This window comes from Cervus canadensis, chromosome 32, assembly GCF_019320065.1.
Source record: "Cervus canadensis isolate Bull #8, Minnesota chromosome 32, ASM1932006v1, whole genome shotgun sequence".
In the NCBI taxonomy this organism is placed as follows: Eukaryota; Metazoa; Chordata; class Mammalia; order Artiodactyla; family Cervidae; genus Cervus; species Cervus canadensis.
This window is the reverse complement of record NC_057417.1, coordinates 20,946,395-20,955,536: the sequence shown is the minus strand read 5'-3', so window position 1 is coordinate 20,955,536 and position 9,142 is coordinate 20,946,395. Positions and strand designations below refer to the sequence as shown.

At 43.7% G+C, this 9,142-nt stretch overlaps 1 non-coding gene across 1 annotated transcript; it reads right to left on the bottom strand.

Moving 5' to 3' along the window:
- Positions 1 to 3,466: 3,466 nt before the first annotated feature.
- TRNAG-UCC lies at positions 3,467 to 3,539 on the bottom strand. The gene has a single exon. It is a non-coding gene; the product is annotated as a tRNA-Gly (tRNA).
- Positions 3,540 to 9,142: the final 5,603 nt, after the last annotated feature.

Genomic DNA, 9,142 nt, shown 5'->3' with positions numbered 1-9,142 from the left:
GGGATCAAACCAAGCATCTCTTGTGTCTCCTTCCTTGTCAGATTCTTTACCACTGAACCAACTGGGAAACCCAGCACATGTTAGGCCCTCAGTAGATATTTGTTTATAGAATCTTAGCCTCTCATATAACTGAAGATGAAGCTTATGGTTCCCTGGTCTTCTCTTTTATGCTTCAGGCTGTTGGTGACACTTCCCTAACCCTGACCCTGTAGACATTCATTCATTCAGTGAATTTTTATTGTATGGGCCAGACCCTGTTTTAGGGCCAGAGATATATCAGGGCAGACAAGAATGCCTTGCCCTTTTGGAACCCACCTTCTATAGAAGGATGCCCCAAGGTCACTCAGTGAGTCTCAGAATAGCTGAGAAGAATATTAGTTCTCCTGGATCACAGGATGTCAACAGCCCGGGTGTCTCTGCCAGGGATTCCATGCTGCTACTACTCCTCCAGGGTCTTTCTTCCCCTTTTCATCTCCTGAGCCCCACCGTGCACCAGATCCTTGCCAACTCCTGCCCATCTCTCATGTCTTCACTTGGATGTGACATACCATGTATTTTGCTAATTTGTGTTATCTATTGTCTGCCTCCACCCCTCCTCTCTACCCCACTAGAAAGTAAGCTCCAAGAGGACAGGGATTTTCACCTTAATTATTCACTGCCGTGTCTCCAGCACCTGCAACACTGCCTGGCACATTGTAGCTGGTTAATAAATACTCATGAAGGAATGAATTTTTTTTTCAACCACACCATGCAGCTTGAGGTATCTTAGTTCCTCAACCAGAGATGGAATCCAGATCCTTGGCAGTGAAGCACAGAGTCCTGACCACTGGACCGCCAGGGAATTCCCAACTTCTTTTGTTTTTTTTAATTAATTTATTTGACTGCATCGGGTGTTAGTTGCAGCACTCGAGATCTTCGCTGTGTCATGGAGGATCTTCTGTTGTGGTGCATGGACTCTCTAGTTGTAGCATTTGGGCTTCTTGTCTGGTTGTTTGGAGGGCTCCAGAGTTTGCGGGCTTAGAAGTTGCCCGACGTGGGCTTAGTTGCCCCCCAGCATGTGGGTTCTTAAGCCCCCAGTTAGGGTTTGAACCTGTGTCCCCTGCATGGCAGGTGGATTCTTAACCACTTGACGACCAGGGAAGTCTGCCCAATTTCTTTTTAATTGACATTTCCTTAGCATTTACTGTGTGCCAGGCACTGATATACGTACTTAATAAAAATTTACTCATTTCATCCTTATGTACATTCTGTGAGATTAGTACTATATTACTGTCTTCATTTTACAGAGGAGGAGGCTAAGACACAGAGGCAGTAAGTAACTTGCCCAAAGTTACACACTAGCAAATATGAGAGCCAGGATTTGGAACCAGAGAGGAAGCTCCAGACTCTATGCTCTTAACCAGTACACCATGATCCAAGAAAAACACCAGCCAGGAGTGGCTCCCTGTGTCCTACTCACCCTTGGGGGACTTGCTGCCACCTATTAATGCTCTACTTTGGATCATCTGGTGGTGAGGTGGGGGCCAATGGCAAAACGAGTCTCTTCCCTTCCCCCGTCATAGGGTCTCTCTTCCACATCTGTTGGGTGGGAACAGACTGCTGGGGAGGTTGTTGGTCCTCCTCTCATTCCTTGTTTGCTGTCTTCCCAAGAGCCAAGGGCTTTCCTGGTGGCTCAGATAGTAAAAAATCTGCCTGCAATGCAGGAGACCTGGGTTCAATCCCTGGGTTGGGAAGATTCCCTGGAGAAGGATATGATTACCTGGTTCAGTGTTCTTGCTGGGAATATTCCATGGACAGAGGAGCCTGGCGGGCTACAGTCCATGGGGTTGCAAAAAGTTGGACATGACTAAAAGACTAAGTCCACATACACACCGAGAACCAAAGATATCCATGCATGGGTCACATAAAGGGCTTCTGTGCACCCTCCAATGTCTCTGAGGCTGGTTTTGTGCTGAAACCCCAAGGGCTACAGAGGTGAAGCGCCCCCCCCCCCACTCTCTCCTCATGATGTGTCCTGAGCCTGACCTTAATCATGCCCTAGAGTGCCACCTGGGAACCTCTTGTCTCTCATGGCTTTAATCAACATCCATATTTGGCCCCCAAATCCATATCTCCAGCCCCCAATTTTCTCTGAAGCTCTAGAACTCTGAATCCACTTGCCTTCTGGACATCCCCTCCTGGAGTTCCATGAATGCCTTAAACTCACCATGTTCCAAACACCACGCATCATCTCCCCCAAGAATCTCCTAAATTAACTTCTTGTACTTCCTATTTCCTTTCCGTGGGGATGACACCAGGTCACCTGTGCCATAACCTTGGCCTGGAGCTTCATTCTGAAGGTGATGCATCACACAGCTGGTTTGGATAACCCCCATAAAAATGCTAGGGAAAAAAATGGACAAAATTCTTTATAACTCATAATGAGAAAGACCTTCCTAACTACAGCTCAAAATTCAGAAACTACTCTCAATAGTTTATAATAACCTGTAAGGAAGGAGAATCTGGAAAAAACAGACATATACATGTATAATTGAATCACTTTGTTGTACAGCTGAAACTAACACAACATTGTAAATCAAACTTCAATTAAAAAATAAAAGCACATTAGAAAGTGAAAGTTGCTCAGTTGTGTCCAGCTCTTCTAGACCTCATGGACTATACAGTCCATGGAATTCTCCAGGCCAGAATACTGGAATGGCTAGCCTTTTCCTTCTCCAGGGGATCTTCCCAACCCAGGGATCGAAGCCAGGTCTCCCACATTGCAGGCAGATTCTTTACCAGCTGAGCCACAATGGATATTAAAAAAATCAGAAAATGTAAAATAGAAGATTAGTATATTTGTCTACATGAGAAAGTTTTCATGGCAAAAAAATGAAAGCACAATCAAAAGACAAATTGGGAAAATAATATTTGCAATTCTTATCATACACAAAGGGCTAATCTCCCTACTATTTAAAGAGCTCCATGTAGTGATAAGAAAGACCAACAGTTCAATAAAAAACAATGGCCAGAGAACATGACAGATCACAAAAAAAGACAATAAAGACTTAAATAGGCAGATGTTCATTTTTGCATGTAAGAGAAGTGAAAATTAAGATAATACTGAGATATATTGTATTAGCAACATTTTCTTTTCTTTTTTGGCTGGAATGCCAAAGTTTGTGGGATCCCAGTTCCCTAACCAGGAATGGAACCCATGCCCCCTGCAGAGGAAGCACAGAGTCTTAACCACTGGACCACCAGGGAAGTCTAACAAAGTTCATGTTTGGCAACCCAGTCTTTTGGCAAAACTGTGGGGAAACAGGGACTTTCACTTGTCCATGGGGCCTGCAAAATGATACAACCTAGACCATATGTGTCAAAATTCTGAGTGCATATACTGTTTCTTTTTTTAAATATTTGTTTATTTGGCTGTGGACGGTCTTCATTGGGGCATGCAAAATTATTTGTGTCATGTGGGATGTAATTCCCTGACCAGGGATCAAACCTGGGCCCCCTGCGTTGGAAGTGCAGAGTCTTAGCCACTGGACCACCAGGGAAGTCCCCATATACTGTTTCTGAATTCTGAATGCATGTATTGTTTCTCCAGATTCTAAGGACAGCTGGGTGGTTTTTCTGCTGGTCTCATTTTATTCAAGTAGCAACAATCAACTTGTACCTTGGCTGGAGTTGGGTGGCCCATGATGACCTTTCTTACATTTACATGTCTGGGACCTAAGCTCTGATGGTCCAGTTGACCAACAGGGTTGAACCACACACACTCTCTCTCCATGGTGTTTCAACCTGGGTTTCTTTTTTTTTTTTTTTTTTTTAAATTCATTTTTATTCATTTGGCTGTGTTTGGTTTTTGTTGTTGGCACTCAGATCTCCTTAGATCTTTAGTTGTAGCATGTGGGATCTAGTTCCCTGACCAGGGATCAAACCTGGGTCCCTTACACTGGGAGGACAAAGTCTTAGTCACTGGGCCACCAGAGAAGTCCCTCAACCTGGGTTTCTTCAGAGTATAGTGGCCTCAGCATTCCAAGAGGGTGGGAGGAGAAGCTGCAAGGTCTCTTGAGGCCCTACTCAAAAGCTGCACACTACTTGCACCATATTCTATTAGTCAAAGCAAGTTATAAGTCCATAAGGGCTGCAAAGGGTGAGGAAAAGGAATTTTAAGTCACCAGATCTGCATATGTGTGAAATAACACATACATACATCAATACTACTCACTGGGTATTGTTTGCAATACATCAGAAATGTGTCCATTAGTGGGTATGCAGCCATCAAAAAGAATGAAGGCATTCATTATGTATAAATGTGAAAATGTTTCAAAACATGTTTTTAGTTAAAATGTTATAATGAATGTATCATGCTACTGTTGTATAAGAGAAAAAGTGTATGTGTGAGCATGTGTGTGTGTGCATGTGCCCATAGGTATTTTTCCTGTAACCTCATAAAGAAATCTTGGAATGTTGCATAAACCAAAAAAAGTGGCTCCTATGGGTGGTGAGTACAATTGTTAGAGTAAGAATTTTTTCAGTAAAACTTTGATATAATTTAATTAGAGTTTTGAACCATGTGAAAGTATTTATTTTAAACAATTATATCAAAGAAAGAATGGTAAAGGGATACCTGTGAGTAATTATAAGCAAAGGAATATGTCTTATTAGCTTGGGCTGCTCCAACAAAGTTCCATGTACCCAGTGGCTTAAACAATAGATATTTCTCACAGCTGTGGAGGCTGGAAAGTCCACGGTCAAGGTGCCAACAGATTCAGTCCTTGGTAAGGGCTCTCTTCCTGGCTTGTCCTCACTGTATCTTCACGTGGCAGAAACAGAAAGTTCTGCTGTCTCTTCCTTTTCTTATAAGGTCACTAATCCTATCATAGGCTCCACTCTCATCACCTGATCTAAATCTGCTTACCTCCCAAAGGCCTCACCTCCTGCTATCATTACATTAGGAATTAGGGCTTCAGCATATGATTTTGGAGAATAGTGGGACACAGACATCCAGCCCACCATAGAATACCATGATCAAACTTTCATTTTATGGAGATATCCTCTGGTGGCCAGGTGTAAGGCCATCACAGATGACTGTGCCAGTACACACTACACAAGGTACCCCACGAAAGGGCTAGCAACATGCAGACACCATGTATTCAATATTGGGATATTTATTACAATAATTATCTTACAGAAGGAGGTAGAGTGTTGTGAGGAAGGGACACCTTTTTCTAACTGCAAAGGGTGCAGTAAGTGTTGACTATAGCCCTCCCTGTGTGAAGGCTGATTGGGAGATCAGTTATGAGTCAGGCCCAAAATAGTGAGGCCTACACTGAAGCCTGAAGATAGGAATGGAGCATTTACTAAAGAGACAGAATCCAGAGGGACTTCCCTGGTGGTCCAGTGGCCAAGACTCCAGGTTCCCAATGCAGCGGAGCTGGGTTTGATCCCTGGTCAGGGAACTAGGTCTCACATGCTGCAACTAGGACCCCAGTGCTGCCAAATAAATAAATAAAAATAAATATTTAAAAAACAGAAAGAATCCATCAGATTTGAAGGGAAGGTGAGAGAGGAGGAGGGTCCTACATCACTCCTGAGTCTCTGGCTCTGGCTGAATGTGGAGGCAAGTTGGAGGAAATAAGAGAAACACCTTAAAATAAACTGCCATTATACATCATAGCAACAAACTGTTAGGAAATGTAAAAACACCATTTGCAGAAATATATGATGCCTAAAAATAATCTTTTAAAAATATGTTAATGGCCTTGGAACTTCCCTGGCAGTCCAGTGGTTTAAAAATTTGCCTTTAGAGGGAGGTGGGAGCTGGGATCGGGATGGGGAATACGTGTAAATCCATGGCTGATTCATATCAATGTATGACAAAACCCACTGAAATGTTGTGAAGTGATTGGCCTCCAACTAATAAAAAAAAAGAAAAAAAAAATTTGCCTTTAACAGAGGATGTGGGTTCGACCCCTGGTCTTGGAGCTCAGAGCCCACATGCCTTGAAGCAAAAACCAAAACATGAAATAGAAGCAATATTGTAACAAATTCAATAAAGACTTTAAAAATGGTCCACATCAAAAAAATCTTTAAAAAAAAGAATATATTAAGGGCCTTTATGAGAGAAAATTTTTTAATTTTATTGAAAGACTTTAAAGAAGTCCTAAACTAATGGCTAGATATACCATGTACCAGGATAGGAGGAGACTCAATATTGTAATGGAGAAGGCAATGGCAACCCAGTCCAGTACTCTTGCCTGGAGAATCCCAGGGACGGGGGAGCCTAGTGGGCTGCCGTCTATGGGATCGCACAGAGTTGGACACGACTGAAGCGACTTAGCAGCAGCAGCAGCAATATTATAATGCCATCAGTTCTCCCAAAATACATCTACAAAGTCAGTACCATGCTCTAGTCTCTACTGATGATGTGGACTCTGGTTTTGGTGGCGAGAGAGGCTAGAAAGAGCCCCCTGGGGGGCACTGACCAGTTGATTAGAAGAATGCTTCAATACTCCACAATTTCTGCCTGGATTGAATCCCTGCTCCTGTCTCGAGTAAGTTACTTAAACTTTTTGCTTCAGTTTCCTTATCTGTAAATAGAAACAATATTAACAGTAACTCCAGATGGTTATCCATGAAGATTAAATGAATTAACACATATGAGACACTTAAACAGGGACTTTCCTGGTGGCCCAGTGGTTAACACTCCACACTTCCAATGCAGGGAGCATGAGTATGATCCTTGGTTAAGGATGCACAGTGCAGCCAAAAAATTAAAAAACAAAACCACTTAAACTTAGCTTGACACACGATAAGGACTATGTCAGTGATCAACATTATATTCACTTTCAGATTCAGGATGATTTGAACAGGTAGTGTAAACAGCATGCAGAGGGATGTGGACCAAATTCCTGAGGCCTAATGAACATAAGGGCTTCCCAGGCGGCTCAGCAGTAAAGAATCCGCCTGCAATGCGGGAGGTGCAGGAGATGCAGATTTGATCCCTGGGAAAGTTCTCCCAGAGTAGAGCATGGCAACCCACTCCGCTGTTCTTGCCTGGAGAATCCCATGGACAGAGGAGCCTGGCACGGGTTGGTTGCAAAGCCAGTCCATAGGGTCGCAAAGAGTCAGACACAACTGAACCGACAGCATGCGGGCAATGAATATAACCTGAGCACTGGATTTGAAGGGGTGGAGGAACAGGGAGGGGCACACACCAGAATAACAGTGCTCTTCCACATCTGCTTGAGTTGAGATTTTTCAAATTTACAAATGGCTTCCACGCTCATTTTCTCAGTAAATCCTCATGTTGTGCCTAGAGGGTGAGGATTGGAACCCATTTTACAGATCTGGAAAATAGGGCTTAGAGAAATTAGGTAACCAGCTCCATGTGGACCGGTCGATGTTTGTTTTGCCCTCCTCTGTCTTTAGCCACAGAGCATAGACCTGGCACCAACAGCAGTGAAAGTGGAAGTTTTTCAGTCGTGTCCAACTCTTTTCGACCCCATGGACTATACAGTCCATGGAAGTCTCCAGGCCAGACTACGGGAGTGGGTAGCTGTTCCCTTTTCCAGGGGATCTTCCCAACTCAGGGACTGAATCCAGGTCTCCCACATTGCAGGTGGATTCTTTACCAGCTGCACCACAGGGAAGCCCAAGAATACTGGAGTGGGTAGCCTATCCCTTCTCCAGTGGATCTTCCTGAGCCAGGAATCGAACTGGGGTCTCCTGCATTGCAGGCGGATTCTTTACCAACTGAGCTATCAGGGAAGCTCTTGGCACAAACAGCAGGGTCTCAATTAACAATGGTTAATGTATGAGTAGGTCAAATGGGTATTTCTTCTTCTGTTCCTGAGCAAGCAGTTGCGTTATGTCCTATGCCAGGTACCATCAGGAGGCAGAGATTAATCAGATGGAGTCCTTCAATATGAGGTACCCAGAGCCCAGTGGGCTGATAAGTCTCTGAGTCTCCCTTGAAGGACAGGTGCTCTGGGAAGTAACTCAAGCCCATGGCAAAAATAAACCTTTGTTGTATTATATCATTCAGATTTGGGAGATGTTTGTTGTGTAGCATAACCTAGCCTTAACCTTGCTTATCTGATATACCATGGTTCCCAAACTTGACTGAAAATAAAAATTGCCAGAGGTCTGTGCTAAAAACCCTGATCTACTGACTCTGAATTTCCGAGGAAGAGACCTGGTCATCTGTATATGTAACAAGCTGCTCTCTGGCTTCAGGAGGGTCAAGAAAGACTCCTGCAGCTAAACATGGAAGGAAGAGTAGGAATTAGAACTAGGGATGGGAGAGGGAAGGGTATTCCAAGAGTCATGAATAACATGAAGAAAGGTATAGAGGTGGGGAGACATGGGGACTAGCTTGAGACTGGAATCAGGTACATGGGGGGATGCTAAAGTGGAAAGTAAGGTGAGGAAGTCTGGATTTTATCTCATCAGCAATGGGGAACTGGGGAGGTTTTCAGAGCAGGCGGTGACCTGGTGATGCTGATGCTCTAGAAAGGCCACTTAGGCAGAGAGGCTGGTGTGTGGTCCAGGCAACCCACCTCACCGGGTAATTGAGTAGACTTTAAGTGTTCATGGATATGTTGAGGTCACAATCACTGACCCATGATGGAGACTATCATTGTCATTATATTGTGTGTGCCTGTGTCCATCCTTAGAGCCGCAGCCAGGTTGAGTTGTGTATCTTTCATGCATTCACTCATTTAATCAATATTTAGTTTATTTTTAAAAATTCTGACTGCAGCACACAGCATGTGAGATCTTAGTTCTCCGACCCGGGATCGAACCTGCATTGTACACCCGCTGCATTGTAAGTGCAGAGTCTTAACCACTGGACTGCCAAGAAAGTCCCTGTTGGTTTTCTTTTTTCACTTAGTGAGTATTTATTGAGCACCTACTATGTGCCAGGTGCCATAGTGTCATTAGAGAACCAGCAATGGACAAAACAAGCAAAAATCCCTGCCTTGAAGACCTAAATAGGTATTTTTCCAAAAAGGATACATAAATGGCCAACAGATACATGAAAAGGTGCTCAATGCCGTTAGTCATCAGGGAAAATGCAAATCAAAACCACCATGAGAAATCATCTCACACCACTCAGAATGGCTGTCATCAAAAAGAACACAAATGATAG